At 35.3% G+C, this 22,664-nt stretch overlaps 1 protein-coding gene across 3 annotated transcripts in view; it reads left to right on the forward strand.

Annotated features, from left to right (window-relative positions):
* LOC119072392 overlaps positions 1–22,664 on the forward strand; it is a 90,386-nt gene that overhangs the window by 11,182 nt on the left and 56,540 nt on the right. The window lies entirely within an intron of this gene.

Below are 22,664 nucleotides of genomic sequence, written 5' to 3' on the forward strand. Positions count from 1 at the left end.
AAAAAGCCTTGGGTAACTCATGTAGCTAATATATTTTCAACTATCAAATACCAAATACTCGAAGTTATAAATAGACCGCTAGGCGTAATTACTTCGTCAGTCGTTGCGTAGCTCTCGAGTAGAGAACATCTCTGTTGACAATTATTTTGGTCATCACCTCTCATCGGAACAAGCAACTACCAAATTTTGAAATTGCAATGTCTACTGTGAGCTCTCAATTCTCAGGCATCAGGTCGTTAATTACTACTCTGCCCCTGGTGTTGATCTGTTCATGGTGGCATTGTAATTTTAAAAATCAGTCGACTACCAAATTTTCGATAGTTGGTATTTGGTAGCTGGTATTCGGTAGTTGGTATTCGGTAGTTGGAACAGACGGACGGACAGACAAAGTGTCCACAATAGGTTCTTTTTCCATAGGAAAAAGACCTAAAAAATCGACTTTTCCATATAAATTTCCTGGAACTAACAAACGAAACACTAACAAACTAACGAAGGATTTTTCATTTACTTCAGAGTACTTAAATCCATAAAAATGTATGGGGAAAATGAAAGTTCAGGGATTTATTGCTCGGCCGGATTTCGGGCTACAGGGACGTGCGATAGCTCCTTGAACTCGTACTAATATCAAGTTTTTTATGAGCTTAATTTGAGGCCGCGGGGAATTGAAACAGAGAACTTCAAAATTTGCTGTATGGTTCCGCAGTCTACGACAAAAAAAAATTCTGAAATTTTTTCTAGTATTGTGACTTGCGTCACGAGCGCTATGCTACCGCGCGCCCATGATATATTAAACACCAATATCAGACGATATTTAGAGAACTTTGAGAGGACTTGTCGCAGTGACAATTTTTGAAATATTTGAAATTCATTGGAATTGTTTGAATTCAATTCAGTGGAATTTTTGAAATTCAATGAAATTTTTGGAATTCAGTGGACTTTTTGGAATTCAGTGAAATTTTTGGAATTCAGTGGAATTTAAATATTTGTATTGTTGGGAAAGAGTTTTAGCCAGTGGCTACTCCCTCGATAATGATTGATTCAACTCAAATAAAGTGTCAGTGCCAATCAAATTAATTGTAAAATAGTTCACTTGTGCGTCCGCTTAATATAACGTGATATATCTCTGATCCAGAATTGCGAATATCGAGTCTGTAATTATGTTGTACGACTTTGACAAGCGGTTCTATGTCGTTCAATCTGGTGCGCAAAGTCGGATTCAAGTGTCATTTCTCTGAAAAATTTGTATAACAATTATTTATTCCTATTTCCTCACTATTGTAGCCGTCGGAGCCGCCGTCGGAGCAGCCAGCTGACCGGTGTGGTTGGCGACAACTTTTCACTTTCGGTAAAGAAGCTTTCATAAATTTTATAACTCTTGATATTACAGTGACGGACTTTCAAATTTGTGTGCCGCATGTGCAACAGCTGTTTTTGCATTGTTTTTTCATCTGTTACACATGCGTTGCACAAATTTGAAAGTCCTTCACAATATGACTTGAAATAATTTTAAACTGAACTCTTGCAGTTTCCAACCATCTCAGTTTTCACCGAGAGAGGTTTAAAACAAAACAGGAATAATCTTCGTATCAGGATCTAGGAATCTCTTTCGCGGTAATTCTGCCGTTTTATCAGCGGACTAAGTAGATTTGCTGTTTAGAAATTATTTATCTTTTCATCCTTATCATTCCCGTAAAATACATCCCTTGACCTTAACCTTCTTTCATATCGAGCTGACTCCTGTGAGCAGTTCCGCGTACAACCATCTCATCCGATTTATCATCAACTACATCCATTGAATTACCTTTGTGTCACCGAGCATTGAGATACGACGGATTTCGACTTCGATATCTATATTGAAATGTCCACTATTTCCACACTCAAAACCAGTGTTAAAATGAAATTTGTATTAGCTAGGGTAAATGGAGGTAATGCACATAAGACAAAGAAAATTATAACTGAGTCTTAGATGAACTGTCAATCTAGATGATAGAAAAATCAAAAGATACGATGTACTCTTCATTAAAAATAAAAATGAGTCTGATCACATGGAGATTAGGGAAAAATATATTTTTTAGTGAATCATAAGAAAAATGAAAAAGTTAGAAATTCGTGGGGTAATTGCGATCACTTGTACTGTGTAAAATATTATTGTTGTCGTATGTCGTGAAAAACTGTCAATCTTTTGAATAAGGCCTTCCATTTGAACATAAAAATTTGTTTGCAGCTTAAGAGATATGTGACACATGTGTCAAGTCCGTACATTTTTAAGGTTATGTAACTGTCACTCGGAAATGAAATTACACTCCTTCGACGCTTTTCTATCGATCGAAGCAAAACTTTGCTTCAAGATACGTTAAAACAGTTTAATTTGACTAACATGAAAGTGTGTCAGAGATAGATTCAATCAAAACACCTTAGTCGATGCAAACATGGGGTGGCCGGCATTGCCCACTGATCGCCATTACCTCCATCTACCCTATTACCTCACTTGTTTTTTAGGAAATTCTTAGCAATGTAATCGATTAAATTTGAAGAGCGATTGTTTTCAGTGAAAATTGTGATTTTTTGGGCTTTTGTCTATTTCAATTCTCGGTTGACACAAAGCATGAGATTTTTTCAGCACACGACCCAATTTTCCTTACTCGCTCCGCTATTTATCCACCGATATGTGTGCGATAGTGTGTTGGTGTGAATATGTAGCATGTAATAAACAACATATAAAAGCTCGAACAAAAATTTCGACTCCAACAACAATTAAGATGAGTACACAGATCGTGCAAAAACCCTTGCAAAATGCATGCAAAATGACGGCGCGAAGTTTTAAATGTGCGACAAAAATTTTCTGTTTCACGTGATATGTTGAATAATTATTTCTTGGAATCCCATATTTTGTATCCTTGCACAAGAAAACTGAAAGTAAACAAATAATTATTCAACATATCACATGAAACAGAAATTTTTTGTCGCAAATTTAAAACTTCGCGCCGTCATTTTGCATGCATTTTGCAAGGGTACGATTTTGCAAGGGTTTTTGCACGATCTGTGTACTAGCCTTTATAATTGAGAATTTTGAATTACGCTGTAGTCAAATTGTACCAACCCACTCTCGCGTATATAGTAATAGCACATTTCGATGTGAAGTATATAACTCGGAATGTACTACCACTCGGGCAAACCTTCGTGTGCGTACATCCTCGTTATATACTCGACATCGATATAAATAATCTATTCATAATAGGTTTCTTCCAAGCAACGGTTTCACCGAGCAAACTGAACCGAAGACCAACCGAATGTGAACCGATGTCATCCATAGAACCATAACCACAACTTTTTTCTTTTGTTATTTTTACATTTTCATTGTTAATAATGTTAAGGTTATGCTTCTATGGATGACGGTTTGACATTTCATTTAACCTTGGAAGAAACCTATATTCTTTCAAATATTACAGTATGTCGGTTGGTGATTATTTATCTGGCGATTCTGGCAATTCCCGCCAACATCTTGACCGTATACGATCTGGTGGACAAATATTTTGGCAGGGCTGCAGCCTTTGGGTTTGTAATTTGCCCACTGGTTGTGGCATTGGGTCAAAAATTCTTTTTCGAAATGATATTCAGAGTTATAATGGTGAGTAGACTTAATACTATGGTGACGCAGTGATCACATCTTCCCAATCAATTCTGCGGTAATTTGCATAAGAAACTTTTCGGAGTCTACAATGTGCTATTTGCACCCAGCTGCGTGCAAATAGTCTATAGTGTACTATTTGCACCCGGGTGCGAATAGTACATAGTGTGCTATTTGCACCCGACTATAGTATGTTATTGCTAATACCTAATAGTATAATTAGGCCGATTCGAGCCAGTATTCTTTCATAATTTATTAGCAAGGTCAGTGACTACTATATCTTGTTATTGGCTCGCAGATCCAACGGTCTGTATTCATCAGTCTATAGATTATCATTTTGTACAAGGAAAATATGATTCACTCGCGGGGGCTAGCCTGCAAATTATCATGCTGTACAAGGAAAATAAGATTTCGCCGCTCCTGATAAAATAATGGTCATGATTTTGTACAAGGAGAATATAACTTTCACAGGAACTAATTTGTCTCTATTCCTGAGTGGGTGCAAATAGTACACTATTTTCTATTAGCACCCGGGTGCAGATAGTGCACTATAGACTATTTGTACCCGGGTGCAAATAGTCACTTCGTTAATTAAATGAGTGAAAAGCAGCATTGTGGAAGCTTTCAATTTGCAATTCACAGTGCGAAATCGAGTATATGTTTTATGAAGGTTACGAAAGATCGTAAGAACTTCTAGGACATGACAATAGAGTGGGAAAACCCTGAACAAAGGGAATTTTCCAGATTTCGTGGTGATTTCGAATCGTTACAATCGTATACAATCGCCGTCTTTAATTTTACTCTTTTTTTACTTACCAGCTTACACAGCTGAAGCATAAAGCACACACAAAATGTTTTGTGTAAAACAAAATTGGCATGGATTTATAAATGAAGGTACCATCGGCACGGCGCCAAATGCAAAATTTGCTGTGGAAATCAGTTTTCTAAGAAAAATCTTTTTTTCATCAACAATCTATTTATGATAGGAAAATGGTTATCGATGGAAAAGTTGTTATCGATAGAAAACATCTTCTCGATTGAAAACTTCTTTTCGGTAGAAAACATCTCTTGAATAGAAAACTTCTCTTAGGTGGAAAACATCTTATCGATGGAAAACTTCTCTTAGATAGAAAACTTTAGGCAAACCTCAGAAAGAATTCAATTTTCCACATTTTTAACATTCAATCTACCTTTTGGTATCTAAATGTCCATGGTACTCAATGTCATTTTTGCATTACCTCTCATTGGTTCTTATTCACTCTCTGAATTCCGATGATTCGGTTATTTGTTTCCAATACATACACAGCTTTTCTGGTGTAGAAATTGAAACCAGGTGATGGGAATTAGTCGGTAAAATTAAAAGATGCTGATTGTACATAGATCTCAAACACTAAACGACGTTCAAAAGAAGAAGTCAACCAGAGAGGAGAAATCAATTTTGTACTTCCGTAAAGCTTCAAAATTGTTTGACGATTGTATCGCAAGTTGATCAGTGAGTTATTATCAACGTATTTTAACGTTATGATTTAATTGGAATGAGCTGGTGTTTCCCAGACACTGTCTCTGGTTGAATCACAGTAGTGTATACCACGAGCGAAATATGATTGGCAATTTTTGAGATACTTATTTCGACTGATACGTAAAAGCGAAGCAACTGAGACTTGGATGCTTTGAACCAGTAAAGCGTGGTGACCTCTCTTAATGATGTTACGGATCCGATTTTGGAGATTCGTTACATATCAGATTTTCGTTCATTAATAGAACGATCGACAGTTAAAGAGTTGAATTGAAGAACTGTACACTGCAAGTTTGAAATTTTGCAGGAGTGAAGTTGATGGTTCGAGATGGTAGAGAACGTTATACTCGCGTTGAGTTGACAAAAAACAAAGTTGCGATAATGCACGATGTTTTAAGCATGGATTTTGTTTGTTGTCTCAAGAAACGAATTCTATCAAAATAAGTCTATTGAATAGGCAATTCCTCAATTTTTCGATTTTAAACCAATTAGACGTAAACAAGGATGCAAGTCGCAGAGTCGATTTCATGACAAGGATGGAATGTTCGAACTAATTCTATGAATTATAGCGAATTCTTTCCTTTGATCGTAGAATGGAATTTCTTGAAACGAAAATTTTTCTATATGGTCGTTCAAAACGAAAATTTTGAATTGGCTTTACCAGAAGATATTATTGTGGTAGAAGAATTGTGGTGTAACGACGGAAACTTTAACGAAATTGGTCATGGGGCAACCAATTTTTCGAGTCCAAAAGTTTGTTTAGTGACTTCATTGTGACAGGACTTTAGTAACAATTTGTGTTACTACTATAGTCGATGACAACATTTAGGCCGAAAAATTTGTTACTAAAACTAAGTTTTTTGGTTTAAATCTATTTTAATACTTTTGTGGCTTGAAACTATGGTTTCAGCTTAAACATAATTTTCTTTTAAATTTGGAAATTGTGCGTCATAAATATGGGCATACATTTTACATTTTATACATTTTACATAAATATGGGTAGGGCACAATTGTAAATGTTGTCAGTGGAACGACCTTCATTTTCATGTTGAAAATTTTAGTAAGGTTGTTCGTAGGTTATTCAGCCTATATTTGAGTCCACTTACGACAGCTGGCAAGCTGTGATCAGTGCGTCACCCGTTTCATTCAATTTCGTGAGGACCTAAAGTCAGGCAAATTCATTTTTGGTGTTAATACTTCAATTGACTAAAATCGATTCAGCGTACTCTCTTTACGGTAGAGCCAGAAAGCTGGAAAGATTTATTGGCAAATACATTGCATGGTCGACTAAATGAGTTGCATGTGAAGATGTACAGAAATTCAACAGAAATTTATTTCTCTAGCTAGTGCCTTGTATTTGTAAATAAATCTGTCCAGCTCACTGGGTCTACAAAAAAGAGCGTGCGCTTTGTTTCAACATGTTTCAAATTGTCAATTTTTGGTATGTGAGGTTACGATACTTCATTTGTTGAATTCGATAGTTTTGATAGAATTTCAATAAATAATGAGTCCGTCTAATCGATGAAACAAATCCACACAAATTTTGACATTTGGCCATACCTGGTACATACTTTCATTGTACTCAATGACTCTAAAGTGGTGACAAACGAAAAATTTCGGAATGATTTTGCCTGACTTTAGAAAACCTAATTGTATTTATCTCAACCTTATTAAATTTCTTCTTCGTATACTTTGAAAACTTCAGGACGACAAGCGGAATTTTTAACCAGAAACCAGTTCTACTTTCAACTATTATATTGGTAAGTTTTGACACTTATTATGTTTGCTGGTGAGGTGCATGTTGTCTAAATGTTTTGCAGAAAATGTCCAGATTTTTTTCCTTATTTATAATGTGGAGATTTGAATTGTACATAATTGCTAGAGACAATACTCAGACCACATTCGGTACATTGTACGACATTTTAAAACCGAAACGATGTCTGATCAATCATACAAGGAATTACTTACTCAGAGCAAAAGTTGGACGCAGTCTACAGTCTATTTGTGTGCAACTTCTAAAACAAGTGATATCGTTGGAGGTGACGCTGTCAGCGTCGTAACGCAAAAATTGAAACGAGGTCGCATATATTTGTCAACCATTCTCCAAACAATTTCCCACAACATTTTGAGCAACATCGATTTCTCTTGTGTAACTTCTTTCATTGATTTGACACGGAAGATGGGTTCTTGCTATTCTACAAATTTCGCTTATTAATCTCTAAATTCAATTAGCTTTCTGATCGTACCAATTTCAGATCACAAGACTTCATTTTCGAAGAGCTAGAGCAATTTAAAGTAAACTACTTTCATCGATTTCTCTTGTGTAACTTCTTTCATCGATTTCTCTTGTGTAACTTCTTTCATTGATTTGACACGGAAGATGGGTTCTTGCTATTCTACAAATTTCGCTTATTAATCTCTAAATTCAATTAGCTTTCTGATCATACCAATTTCAGATCACAAGACTTCATTTTCGAAGAGCTAGAGCAATTTAAAGTAAACTACTTTCATCGATTTCTCTTGTGTAACTTCTTTCATTGATTTGACACGGAAGATGGGTTCTTGCTATTCTACAAGTTTCGCTTATTAATCTCTAAATTCAATTAGCTTTCTGATCATACCAATTTCAGATCACAAGACTTCATTTTCGAAGAGCTAGAGCAATTTAAAGTAAACTACTTTCATCGATTTCTCTTGTGTAACTTCTTTCATTGATTTGACACGGAAGATGGGTTCTTGCTATTCTACAAGTTTCGCTTATTAATCTCTAAATTCAATTAGCTTTCTGATCATACCAATTTCAGATCACAAGACTTCATTTTCGAAGAGCTAGAGCAATTTAAAGTAAACTACTTTCATCGATTTCTCTTGTGTAACTTCTTTCATTGATTTGACACGGAAGATGGGTTCTTGCTATTCTACAAGTTTCGCTTATTAATCTCTAAATTCAATTAGCTTTCTGATCATACCAATTTCAGATCACAAGACTTCATTTTCGAAGAGCTAGAGCAATTTAAAGTAAACTACTTTCATCGATTTCTCTTGTGTAACTTCTTTCATCGATATCTCTTGTGTAACTTCTTTCATCGATTTCTCTTGTATTAGCTTTCTGATCATACCAATTTCAGATCACAAGACTTCATTTTCGAAGAGCTAGAGCAATTTAAAGTAAACTACTTTCATCGATTTCTCTTGTGTAACTTCTTTCATCGATTTCTCTTGTGTAACTTCTTTCATTGATTTGACACGGAAGATGGGTTCTTGCTATTCTACAAGTTTCGCTTATTAATCTCTAAATTCAATTAGCTTTCAGAAGATCATACCAATTTCAGATCACAAGACTTCATTTTCGAAGAGCTAGAGCAATTTAAAGTAAACTACTTTCATCGATTTCTCTTGTGTAACTTCTTTCATTGATTTGACACGGAAGATGGGTTCTTGCTATTCTACAAGTTTCGCTTATTAATCTCTAAATTCAATTAGCTTTCTGATCATACCAATTTCAGATCACAAGACTTCATTTTCGAAGAGCTAGAGCAATTTAAAGTAAACTACTTTCATCGATTTCTCTTGTGTAACTTCTTTCATTGATTTGACACGGAAGATGGGTTCTTGCTATTCTACAAGTTTCGCTTATTAATCTCTAAATTCAATTAGCTTTCTGATCATACCAATTTCAGATCACAAGACTTCATTTTCGAAGAGCTAGAGCAATTTAAAGTAAACTACTTTCATCGATTTCTCTTGTGTAACTTCTTTCATTGATTTGACACGGAAGATGGGTTCTTGCTATTCTACAAGTTTCGCTTATTAATCTCTAAATTCAATTAGCTTTCTGATCATACCAATTTCAGATCACAAGACTTCATTTTCGAAGAGCTAGAGCAATTTAAAGTAAACTACTTTCATCGATTTCTCTTGTGTAACTTCTTTCATTGATTTGACACGGAAGATGGGTTCTTGCTATTCTACAAGTTTCGCTTATTAATCTCTAAATTCAATTAGCTTTCTGATCATACCAATTTCAGATCACAAGACTTCATTTTCGAAGAGCTAGAGCAATTTAAAGTAAACTACTTTCATCGATTTCTCTTGTGTAACTTCTTTCATTGATTTGACACGGAAGATGGGTTCTTGCTATTCTACAAGTTTCGCTTATTAATCTCTAAATTCAATTAGCTTTCTGATCATACCAATTTCAGATCACAAGACTTCATTTTCGAAGAGCTAGAGCAATTTAAAGTAAACTACTTTCATCGATTTCTCTTGTGTAACTTCTTTCATTGATTTGACACGGAAGATGGGTTCTTGCTATTCTACAAGTTTCGCTTATTAATCTCTAAATTCAATTAGCTTTCTGATCATACCAATTTCAGATCACAAGACTTCATTTTCGAAGAGCTAGAGCAATTTAAAGTAAACTACTTTCATCGATTTCTCTTGTGTAACTTCTTTCATTGATTTGACACGGAAGATGGGTTCTTGCTATTCTACAAGTTTCGCTTATTAATCTCTAAATTCAATTAGCTTTCTGATCATACCAATTTCAGATCACAAGACTTCATTTTCGAAGAGCTAGAGCAATTTAAAGTAAACTACTTTCATCGATTTCTCTTGTGTAACTTCTTTCATTGATTTGACACGGAAGATGGGTTCTTGCTATTCTACAAGTTTCGCTTATTAATCTCTAAATTCAATTAGCTTTCTGATCATACCAATTTCAGATCACAAGACTTCATTTTCGAAGAGCTAGAGCAATTTAAAGTAAACTACTTTCATCGATTTCTCTTGTGTAACTTCTTTCATCGATATCTCTTGTGTAACTTCTTTCATCGATTTCTCTTGTATTAGCTTTCTGATCATACCAATTTCAGATCACAAGACTTCATTTTCGAAGAGCTAGAGCAATTTAAAGTAAACTACTTTCATCGATTTCTCTTGTGTAACTTCTTTCATCGATTTCTCTTGTGTAACTTCTTTCATTGATTTGACACGGAAGATGGGTTCTTGCTATTCTACAAGTTTCGCTTATTAATCTCTAAATTCAATTAGCTTTCAGAAGATCATACCAATTTCAGATCACAAGACTTCATTTTCGAAGAGCTAGAGCAATTTAAAGTAAACTACTTTCATCGATTTCTCTTGTGTAACTTCTTTCATTGATTTGACACGGAAGATGGGTTCTTGCTATTCTACAAGTTTCGCTTATTAATCTCTAAATTCAATTAGCTTTCTGATCATACCAATTTCAGATCACAAGACTTCATTTTCGAAGAGCTAGAGCAATTTAAAGTAAACTACTTTCATCGATTTCTCTTGTGTAACTTCTTTCATTGATTTGACACGGAAGATGGGTTCTTGCTATTCTACAAGTTTCGCTTATTAATCTCTAAATTCAATTAGCTTTCTGATCATACCAATTTCAGATCACAAGACTTCATTTTCGAAGAGCTAGAGCAATTTAAAGTAAACTACTTTCATCGATTTCTCTTGTGTAACTTCTTTCATTGATTTGACACGGAAGATGGGTTCTTGCTATTCTACAAGTTTCGCTTATTAATCTCTAAATTTAATTAGCTTTCTGATCATACCAATTTCAGATCACAAGACTTCATTTTCGAAGAGCTAGAGCAATTTAAAGTAAACTACTTTCATCGATTTCTCTTGTGTAACTTCTTTCATTGATTTGACACGGAAGATGGGTTCTTGCTATTCTACAAGTTTCGCTTATTAATCTCTAAATTCAATTAGCTTTCTGATCATACCAATTTCAGATCACAAGACTTCATTTTCAGAGAGCTATTCTACGAGTTTCGCTTATTAATCTCTAAATTCAATTAGCTTTCTGATCATACCAATTTCAGATCACAAGACTTCATTTTCGAAGAGCTAGAGCAATTTAAAGTAAACTACTTTCATCGATTTCTCTTGTGTAACTTCTTTCATTGATTTGACACGGAAGATGGGTTCTTGCTATTCTACAAGTTTCGCTTATTAATCTCTAAATTCAATTAGCTTTCTGATCATACCAATTTCAGATCACAAGACTTCATTTTCGAAGAGCTAGAGCAATTTAAAGTAAACTTCTTTCATCGATTTCTCTTGTGTAACTTCTTTCATTGATTTGACACGGAAGATGGGTTCTTGCTATTCTACAAGTTTCGCTTATTAATCTCTAAATTCAATTAGCTTTCTGATCATACCAATTTCAGATCACAAGACTTCATTTTCGAAGAGCTAGAGCAATTTAAAGTAAACTACTTTCATCGATTTCTCTTGTGTAACTTCTTTCATTGATTTGACACGGAAGATGGGTTCTTGCTATTCTACAAGTTTCGCTTATTAATCTCTAAATTCAATTAGCTTTCTGATCATACCAATTTCAGATCACAAGACTTCATTTTCGAAGAGCTAGAGCAATTTAAAGTAAACTACTTTCATCGATTTCTCTTGTGTAACTTCTTTCATTGATTTGACACGGAAGATGGGTTCTTGCTATTCTACAAGTTTCGCTTATTAATCTCTAAATTCAATTAGCTTTCTGATCATACCAATTTCAGATCACAAGACTTCATTTTCGAAGAGCTAGAGCAATTTAAAGTAAACTACTTTCATCGATTTCTCTTGTGTAACTTCTTTCATTGATTTGACACGGAAGATGGGTTCTTGCTATTCTACAAGTTTCGCTTATTAATCTCTAAATTCAATTAGCTTTCTGATCATACCAATTTCAGATCACAAGACTTCATTTTCAGAGAGCTATTCTACAAGTTTCGCTTATTAATCTCTAAATTCAATTAGCTTTCTGATCATACCAATTTCAGATCACAAGACTTCATTTTCGAAGAGCTAGAGCAATTTAAAGTAAACTACTTTCATCGATTTCTCTTGTGTAACTTCTTTCATTGATTTGACACGGAAGATGGGTTCTTGCTATTCTACAAGTTTCGCTTATTAATCTCTAAATTCAATTAGCTTTCTGATCATACCAATTTCAGATCACAAGACTTCATTTTCGAAGAGCTAGAGCAATTTAAAGTAAACTACTTTCATCGATTTCTCTTGTGTAACTTCTTTCATTGATTTGACACGGAAGATGGGTTCTTGCTATTCTACAAGTTTCGCTTATTAATCTCTAAATTCAATTAGCTTTCTGATCATACCAATTTCAGATCACAAGACTTCATTTTCGAAGAGCTAGAGCAATTTAAAGTAAACTACTTTCATCGATTTCTCTTGTGTAACTTCTTTCATCGATTTCTCTTGTGTAACTTCTTTCATTGATTTGACACGGAAGATGGGTTCTTGCTATTCTACAAGTTTCGCTTATTAATCTCTAAATTCAATTAGCTTTCTGATCATACCAATTTCAGATCACAAGACTTCATTTTCGAAGAGCTAGAGCAATTTAAAGTAAACTACTTTCATCGATTTCTCTTGTGTAACTTCTTTCATTGATTTGACACGGAAGATGGGTTCTTGCTATTCTACAAGTTTCGCTTATTAATCTCTAAATTCAATTAGCTTTCTGATCATACCAATTTCAGATCACAAGACTTCATTTTCGAAGAGCTAGAGCAATTTAAAGTAAACTACTTTCATCGATTTCTCTTGTGTAACTTCTTTCATTGATTTGACACGGAAGATGGGTTCTTGCTATTCTACAAGTTTCGCTTATTAATCTCTAAATTCAATTAGCTTTCTGATCATACCAATTTCAGATCACAAGACTTCATTTTCGAAGAGCTAGAGCAATTTAAAGTAAACTACTTTCATCGATTTCTCTTGTGTAACTTCTTTCATTGATTTGACACGGAAGATGGGTTCTTGCTATTCTACAAGTTTCGCTTATTAATCTCTAAATTCAATTAGCTTTCTGATCATACCAATTTCAGATCACAAGACTTCATTTTCGAAGAGCTAGAGCAATTTAAAGTAAACTACTTTCATCGATTTCTCTTGTGTAACTTCTTTCATTGATTTGACACGGAAGATGGGTTCTTGCTATTCTACAAGTTTCGCTTATTAATCTCTAAATTCAATTAGCTTTCTGATCATACCAATTTCAGATCACAAGACTTCATTTTCGAAGAGCTAGAGCAATTTAAAGTAAACTACTTTCATCGATTTCTCTTGTGTAACTTCTTTCATTGATTTGACACGGAAGATGGGTTCTTGCTATTCTACAAGTTTCGCTTATTAATCTCTAAATTCAATTAGCTTTCTGATCATACCAATTTCAGATCACAAGACTTCATTTTCGAAGAGCTAGAGCAATTTAAAGTAAGCTACTTTCATCGATTTCTCTTGTGTAACTTCTTTCATTGATTTGACACGGAAGATGGGTTCTTGCTATTCTACAAGTTTCGCTTATTAATCTATAAATTCAACTAGCTTTCTGATCATACCAATTTCAGATCACAAGACTTCATTTTCGAAGAGCTAGAGCAATTTAAAGTAAACTACTTTCATCGATTTCTCTTGTGTAACTTCTTTCATTGATTTGACACGGAAGATGGGTTCTTGCTATTCTACAAGTTTCGCTTATTAATTTCTAAATTCAATTAGCTTTCTGATCATACCAATTTCAGATCACAAGACTTCATTTTCGAAGAGCTAGAGCAATTTAAAGTAAACTACTTTCATCGATTTCTCTTGTGTAACTTCTTTCATTGATTTGAGGAGGCTAAAATCATGTTGTTGTCAACCCGATGTCTGTTTTCGATGTACAAATATTGCAGTCAGATAAACCTCAAAACATATATTTTCGATAACAACTAAAAGACTACACCACGAACACTAGCCTGTTTTACTTCATATAGCAAAATGTATGTTTAAACAAATGAAGGACAAGATTTTGTACTAAACAACAGAAAGCATAGCAAATAGATTCAATGATATACCGTGATTTGCCGCTTGAAGTGAAATACAGTCAGAGGCAATGAAATTCCAGAATGAATTTGCTTCAGCTGTTTTTCAGCAGATCTTCACATAAAATCAAAACTATTTACGCTTGAAGCTATACACGCTGTGTGGATATACTGAAAAACCGCTGAAGCAAATTCATGATGAAATTTCACTGCCTCTAACTGTAACACTCACATTAGTCATGAATCAACTTTTACGTACGTCTATGACACCTGTTATCGGCATTAACGAGACAAATAAGGAATATACACAGTGTCATTCGATCTTATAATTAAAATGTGAGTTAGAACTAATGAAGTAAGAGATGGTGTACCAGGAAAGGAAGTAGTAGAATCAATATGTACACCGAAAATACTTTTACTCTGTGTGATTGCTTAACATTTATACTTCGATCGACAATAAATATCTCAAACAGTTCCACAATCTCCATTATGTACTTGAATGTCGAATGTTGCAAGCTCTTTGTCGTTTATTTTCTGTATTTCGACTGTTAAATTGTTATAGCGTTCCTCTCTCTGTTCATATTGATCTTAATCAAAATGTTAAACAATACAAATGAAAGTTGATTTCAACAAAACAAATTTCAATTATCGGCCACTTATTCGAATTCATGTCATTTATTTATCTATTGTGGTACTTATAATACATGAAAGCATAATTCACATCCGTAGGTTTTTCATTTTTAATTTCAAATCGAATGCGCTATGCACAGACCAGCTAATGGCGAACGAAATCAATTTGTATCTTCAATTAAATTCGCATTTGTTTCGAAACTCGATGGTTACGAAATGGATTCGTTTATTCACTACGCGAGAGAAGTGAATTTTATACAATATTTAAATGGAATAGACTGAAGGTCCGACTATAAATGCAAAAGAGATGCAATGTACACATGGTTCGATGCAAGGCAAAGAATTTATTCAATTTCTCAAATGTTGAATAAAATGAGCCAATGCAGTGCGAATTTAAATCTTGTTTACTATAAGCTTTGAAGCTGCTCTCTGTTATAGTTAAGCGAATAATGACATACATTAGTCAGATTAAACGTAATTCAATTCAACACGAGCGCAATAAAACTTATAATTCTCGATGTTACAAAGAGATTTCATTTATATTTTGATTAGATTAGATAAATCGTTTTGAATTTACACGTTCTGCGAACAACGTAATCGTTAAATTGAAGTCCATTTAATAAATAAAAATTTAATTTAACGTAAAAAAAACGACAACAACCAAAGTTACTCACCTTAATACTCATATCCAAAGTAAGGTTGAATGTAGGGTTCTACTGAAACGAATGCCATATAATTGTAAATCCTCATCCGCATCGGTTATTATTTGAACAAGCGTGAATAACAAACAATATCACAATATCAATGATCAAAAAAATCGCTAATAAATCTGACCTCTCTGTGCTTTGAACACAACACTTTTTTTCATTTACGGTGTGGAAGTGCATTCAGTGTTTTAGTCTGAACCATGAACTGACCGCACGTATGAAAAAAGCAAATTTATTTCAATGTTAAGAACATTTATGTTCACTCGTTGGGTTTTTTTTCCTCTTTTTTTACTTTTCAAATTTTTTAATGTTTGCATAACATTCCTTGTTGTTTGAACACAAATTTTTCCTCATTCACTCACTCTGTGTATCGGTATGATTTCACTTTTGCGGTCACTTTTTTCCACCTATAGACACTTTAAAGAAAAATAATCACTTTAATACTCTTGATCTAAGACCTTTTTCTTCTCAAACTGGACGGAATAGTTAGATGGTGTAATTATGTGTTTACGCTAATTTCATAAACATTAAATTACAGAAGAAGAAGAAAAAAAATCGAAATAACTTTTATGTTACAATTTAATGAGAGATGATTAGACGTGTGTGAGAGATAGTGTTATAATACGATTTTTGTTCGTGTGTTATGTTACATTCCAACCTTCCGACGAATTAACTTTAATGACGCTACGAAGTGCAAGTGTATATGCTACAATATCCGTGTTTTCATTACTTGCTGTAAATCTCAAGGTGATAGTTATAAGACGATTGAACTTTATGAACGATATCGATGGTATTTAATCCGCTTACATAGGAAGTTACAGGTCTTCATGTTGTGTGCGTGTGAAGCTATTTTCAATAATTTAATCGAATTTTTCTGTACGCATGCGCAATTGTATCCTATGTGCTGTGTCATCTGCTATCGACAATGACGGTGAAAATAAGCGTCATCACTCAGGAGAATATCGATGATATACCAAAATCGATGATAAAACTAATGAAGTAGTAGAAGATTTTGTATTTTGTCTTGTTGACAGTATCTCGATCAAAAGAAGTAATAGATTCGAAGATGTGTTTGTCGTCTGTAAAGTGAATGGTCGGCTTCTAGTCAGTTAATAATGTTGTTTACTCAATAGTTCAATCTTAGGAACTCAAATATGACACAAAATATTTTCAATTAATAGAGGCTGTCTGATCATGATTTCTGACTCTACAGTGTTAGCAGAATCGAACAAGTCATGTTAAAGGTATTATAGCTAAGAGTAATTATACCTAAAGAGGAAATGTGTACGACGAAATGTGGTCCCAACATCAGTTTGTATAAGATACACATCGGGAGGTATGGATGGAATTAGGCCACAGCATATGAAGGACATCGTGGGAAAGGAGACCGGCGATCACGGTGTTAAGTTCTTGGAGAGTCTAAGCAGTTTCGGCGATTTTTGTCTGGCCGGGTCAGTTCCAGATTACGTGACTCATTTCTTATATGGAGCCACACTGTGCGGTTTGAACAAGAAGGACAACAACATTAGACCGATTGCAATCGGGAATACGATTAGAAGGCTAGTAGCGAGAATCGGAAGTTCTAGGATTGCCGACCGAACGGGAGAACAGTTACGCCCCAAACAACTAGGTTTCGGTACCCGCGGAGGCGCGGAAGCTGGAGTACACGCTGCGAGGCATTTCGTGAACTACAGACACCAATCGACTAAAATCTTCGTCAAACTTGACTATAAGAATGCGTACAACGAAATGGAGCGCCAGCCCATGCTGCAAGCAGTTAAAGCAAATTGTCCGGACATCTACTTGTTCATGAAACAGTGCTACGGCCTGCCAACCTGGCTATCATTCGGCGATTTCACCATGCTCTCCCAAAGAGGCTGTCAACAAGGAGATCCGTGCGGCCCGGCGGCTTTTTGCATGGGAATACACCACATGGTCAACTGTTTGGAATCGGAATTCAACATTTGGTATATCGACGACGGAACGATTGGAGGTGAACCAGATGTAGTGATCAACGACTTGGAAACTGTCATAGCAAAATCATCCGAGGTTGGACTGGAACTAAATTTCGGCAAGTGCGAGATCAAAATACTGGGAGTCGTCCGTCCGGAAGAACGAGCCCACATTCTGCAAAAAATCAACCAAGTCGCTCCAGGTATCGTGGAACGTCAAGACGACATTGAACTGCTGGGCTCACCATTGACATTGTCGGGAATCAAATCAGCAATTAATAAGAAACTGCGCAAATTGAAAATCATGGTTGGCCGAATGGACAAATTGAATGCGCATCACTCCTACTGCCTGCTCCGAAGTTCACTGTCAATTCCTCAATTAAGCTACCTGCTTCGAACCACACCTTGTTGGAATGCTATGGACGAACTAGAAGAATACGATCGGGTACTGAAGGATGCAATGGAAAGTATCGTGAATTGCCGCTTCACAGAAAATTCATGGAACGAAGCCACTTTGCCAGTCAAGTTGGGTGGATTGGGACTAAGAAACGCCACAAACCTCTGCTACTCCAGTTTTTTGGGCTCAATTCATTCATTCGCCGGTATGGTACGCAACATCGTTCCTTCTTTCTCATTGGAAGCTGATCCGTCAACACTCGAAGCTTTGGATGCATGGTCGTCACTAGCCTTGCAAGAAATCCCGGACGCTTCAGAACAAAAGTTCCAGCACGTGTGGGATTTGGCTTTGTGTACTAAACTGCAACGAGACATTTCCGAACAGTCAACAAGCATAACATCAAAGGCTCGATTGCTAGCAAACAATAACAAGGAGACAGGTGCCTGGCTGAACGCATTTCCATTCGCTTCATTGGGCACACTACTGGACAACCAATCGTTTCGGATCGCCGTTTCACTTCGTCTAGGGCTCCCATTGTGCGTCCCACACACATGTATCTGCGGCAAGGAGGTTGATGAATTGGGCCTTCACGGATTATGTTGTAAAAACAGTGCTGGCCGGTGGGCAAGACACGCAATCGCCAACGACTTGTTAAAACGGTCTCTCGTGACCAGCAAAATCCCAGCCCTCCTGGAACCAACAGGATGCAACAGGTCGGATGGAAAGAAACCGGACGGGCTTACCTTGGTCCCGTGGCAAAATGGAAAGCCCTTGGTTTGGGATTTCACGTGTGCCGACACCCTAGCACCATCATATGTCAAAGGTAACTCACGGACGGCTGGTTTCGCTGCTCGAACACGAGAGGCTTACAAACTACGGCTGTATAGGAATCTAACTCCCACATATCACGTCGTGCCAATTTGCATCGAAACTCTGGGAACCATCGGTGAGAGAGGCTTGAAGCTTATCCGACGCATTGGGGAACTGCTACAAAATGTTACAGGTGAGAAACGATCAACTAGTTTTCTAATCCAACGCCTCAGTATTGCCATCCAGAGAGGAAACGCAGCAGCTGTTCTAGGCACGATACCATCGGATACCAATCTTGAAGAGATCTACTACCTCTGATTATATACCGATGCCAATTCGCTGTTAGCATTCCCGCGTTTTTCGCTAGTCATTACTATTTGTCATTTTTCTCTTATTTTCGTCTTGTTCGGTTGTGAGACTTTGCGATTTGATCGCGTAACTATGTGATATTTGTAATGTGATTTTTATGTGATTAATTTTTGTAAACTGATTGTAAATAAAAACTTTTATGATTAGGAAAAAAAAAAAAAGATACACATTTCGTAAAATTTTACATCAATACATGTATGCGTTGACGCTGTTGATAGTTCAATTTTCCCACCTAATTAAGAGGGCAAACTCATACCAATCGAGGGATTCTTTTGAATTTCGACTGACCGAAATCGGCGCTATTTTTCGAGGACTTTTTTTATAAATGCCTAGTTAGGCCTTGGTGCCTACGTCCCAAAACCAGTCTCAAATATTTTTGTTCTTCCATACCTGGCTGGGTTGTAAGTGGCCAAAAGTCGAAAAATGGGGTTTCGTAGTTCGGATTTAATTTCTGTAACGTGGCGAGGACACGGACGTGTGTGGGTTCGTTGGAAAGCTGAGGTCGAGTACTCCCGGGGCAAATATAACATTCAAAAAATTTGATGATAAACGACCGAAAATATGACATCCGGAAAATTTCTAAGAATCGACGGAACCTCGATGAACTTTGACGAGGGCTGCGGCCTCCCTAACGAAATTATTTGTATAACAGTGATTAACATGATGACGAATCAGCGATTAACCAGCATTCAACCGGGGAATCGTCACAAAACTACAATTAATAGTGAAATACGGTGGCTAATCGTGGTAAATTACTGATTAACCGTGCGTATTCACAAAAATCATGTTGCTCATTAACAAATTAACTGATTTACCATTAATCACAAAAGAGTGGTTTCCCCCTCGGAAATAATCACCAGATGTCTTTTCCTCCATTGAATTTTTTCTAGAATTTTTAAGAATTTGTTTGTAAAATTTCTAAGAAATTTTAAGAATTTTAAGATATTTTCATGGGATTTAAGAAACTTTAAGAATTCAGTTCTTAAAATTCATAAATTTAAGAATTTTTGGGATTTTTAAGGAGTTTTAGGAATGAAAAAAAAATGTTGGAATTAGTTCTTGAAAATTACTAAATTTTTGAGAATTTAAATTCCGAACAAATAAGCCTTGGTGAAAAATCAAGTCCTACATATTAACAACAATGTGTCTCTGGTGAATGAAGAGAAATTCATCAATATGCGAGCTTGTTACATGAGTTTTTTACTGCGTCATGATAATAGCTTTTCCTAATTATTCTTTGCCATAGAAGGCGAACCTTTTCCCGTTTATTTGACGACGAAGAAAAAAAGATTGAAATAATTAACATTGCCATAGAAAATGACGTGAAAACAAACTTCTTAATTAGAATTTCTATAAGCAGAAGCCTCTCTCGCATATAATGTTGTACAGAACTTATTTTCTATGCCACAACAAAACATTGTGTTGTGTAACCATGGTATCGCTTTCGTGTGGCATTGTTTCGCGCCGAACATTGCCAAAGGTTCTGTACATATTTATATATTATGCTTTTGTGCCGTGCACAATATTCCTATACCACATTTTGATGTAAATAAAATTATATCGCCATGTACACACATAGAACCGAATGTTGTGAAAGAAATACCAGGAGATATAATTTATTAAACAGAAAACTTAAATACAGCACAATCAGCGCACAGATATATAGATGTTTTATGTTCGAGTCACATAATAATATAATAAATTGATTATATGGAAAAGCATTGCGTCATCAAAATATGGTTGCTCGTCTTATCGTCTTGGGCGAATATTATACGTACACCAATTTTGTATGCGAACATTCACATTTGCAGACAATGGCATTCCCTCCGTATATATTATTTAAGTCCAATACAATTGAAGGAAAACTTCAAAAGGAATTTCGATTATAACGAAAGTTTACCTATTCATGCGATTGTGCGTTTTCCGCCAGAGACTACATCTTATACACTTAATTTCTCTGGGGGAATAGAGAGACATTGTGTGTACGGATCAGGTTTTATTTTTCCTTATTTTATTATGTCCAATTGAAGCTTTGTGGCATTTTTTTTGCGTTCGGCATATATTGTTAAGGGACAGAGGCGACAGAGGAGATACACAAAATCGTCAGGGTTTTTCTTGGATTGGTTTTGAATTAATAAATAAAAATCCATAAATTCGAAGTTAAGTGAGGAAACTTTTGGGTAATATTGATTTCGCATAAGATATTGACGCTGAGGTAGAAGAAATCATTAAAAATTTGTTGAAGTGGGTACGGAAAGGCCGAACATATACCAATATAGAAAATCAAATTGTTCTCGATCTCAATCGTGAATCTTCTAAACAGAAAGTGACAATCAAGCAACACAAACAAAAAGGAAATCGAAAACATTGTTAATGACAGTCCATTTTATCCACATCCTACTCCGTAAAAACTGTTAATGATTCCCAACAAAACAACGTTCTGATTGATTGAACCATTCAATGAGTCTTTACTATATACATTATTGCCGCGTCTCTATTGTTGTTATTTAAATTATATTTTATTTACATAATATCACTTTTGTATGTGAACGAATGACGATGACTGATCGCCTCGAATGTTGTTTGGCGAATTTTAACAATTCAATTCAATTGAAGCCGATCCCAGATAAATATATCTGATTTTTCGTTTGTTTCAATTTGGAAACTCAATGGGAATTGAAGATTACGTTTCTGTTGTGTGCTCGTTGAAATACTCTTTTCAACAATTTGCGCTAAAAATTTGAATTAAGCAAAAAATGGTATGCAATCAACACAAAAATAATCAAGTTTGAAAAGAAGGTTAAAGCAATTTTTTATTAATTTACAAATTTGAATGAAGCGCCAAATTTATGACTTTCATTTGTATATCATTGCGAAATGTGTGCATTAAATAAATTGAAAAGGTTTTCTCGTCGGATATAGTGTGTACACGGTCAATGTAATCTCTGATTTACATTTAAATTGATGAATTAGTTTCCTTCTCTTGCGTAATCCATTAAAATTGGACTTTTCCCGAAAGTACGGTATGTCTCTCACCAGTAAATGCCTATTTCATACAGACTCAACATTATTCATGAAAAGTGAACTGAGCAAGTATTGAATAAACAATATTCTCTTAACACAAGCTTTTGCATCTGTTAACGACAGCAAGCACAAAAATAAGCGATGATCACTGATCACTCCGTCTTATGTGGAATTAGAAATGTTAAAATGAATGAAGTACTAGATTTTTGTATGAAATTGGTGAAAATTCTTTGAACAAAAGATGTAATAGATTTGTGAAAGGTTAAACATTCATGAACTCATTACTACAATCATTTCACAGTAGTAAGTTTTAGTAAAATAATTGCGAAGTTTCAACCTTATTTCATTCATTTGACACTAAAGCTGACACTTTCGTCTTCTACGAGTTTCGCTTTCGACACAGAATTAAACAAGCTATCTCCCCTACAAATTTCAAATCGCAGGACTCGATTTTCGAAGAGTTTCAACCATTTAAAGTAAGTTGACCATAGCATAACCCTATGATTACGATTGCCTTATAACATAATAATTGAAATTCCACATTCCGAAATGGCAGAGAGATACATTTGATCTATATGTTGAATCGATGCCAGTGATACAAGATTGATTAAACGATGTCAATTATTCTGTTCTTGTTTTGTTCTGTATTGGTTCGGTAATATAAAACATAGCTGCATTTAGATGAATGAATTTGTCTAAAGTTAGTAGTTAAAACCATTCAATGTAAACTCTTCATTAATTTAACGACATGGAAATGAAAG

Source organism: Bradysia coprophila (genome assembly GCF_014529535.1).
Source record: "Bradysia coprophila strain Holo2 chromosome IV unlocalized genomic scaffold, BU_Bcop_v1 contig_81, whole genome shotgun sequence".
In the NCBI taxonomy this organism is placed as follows: domain Eukaryota; kingdom Metazoa; phylum Arthropoda; class Insecta; order Diptera; family Sciaridae; genus Bradysia; species Bradysia coprophila.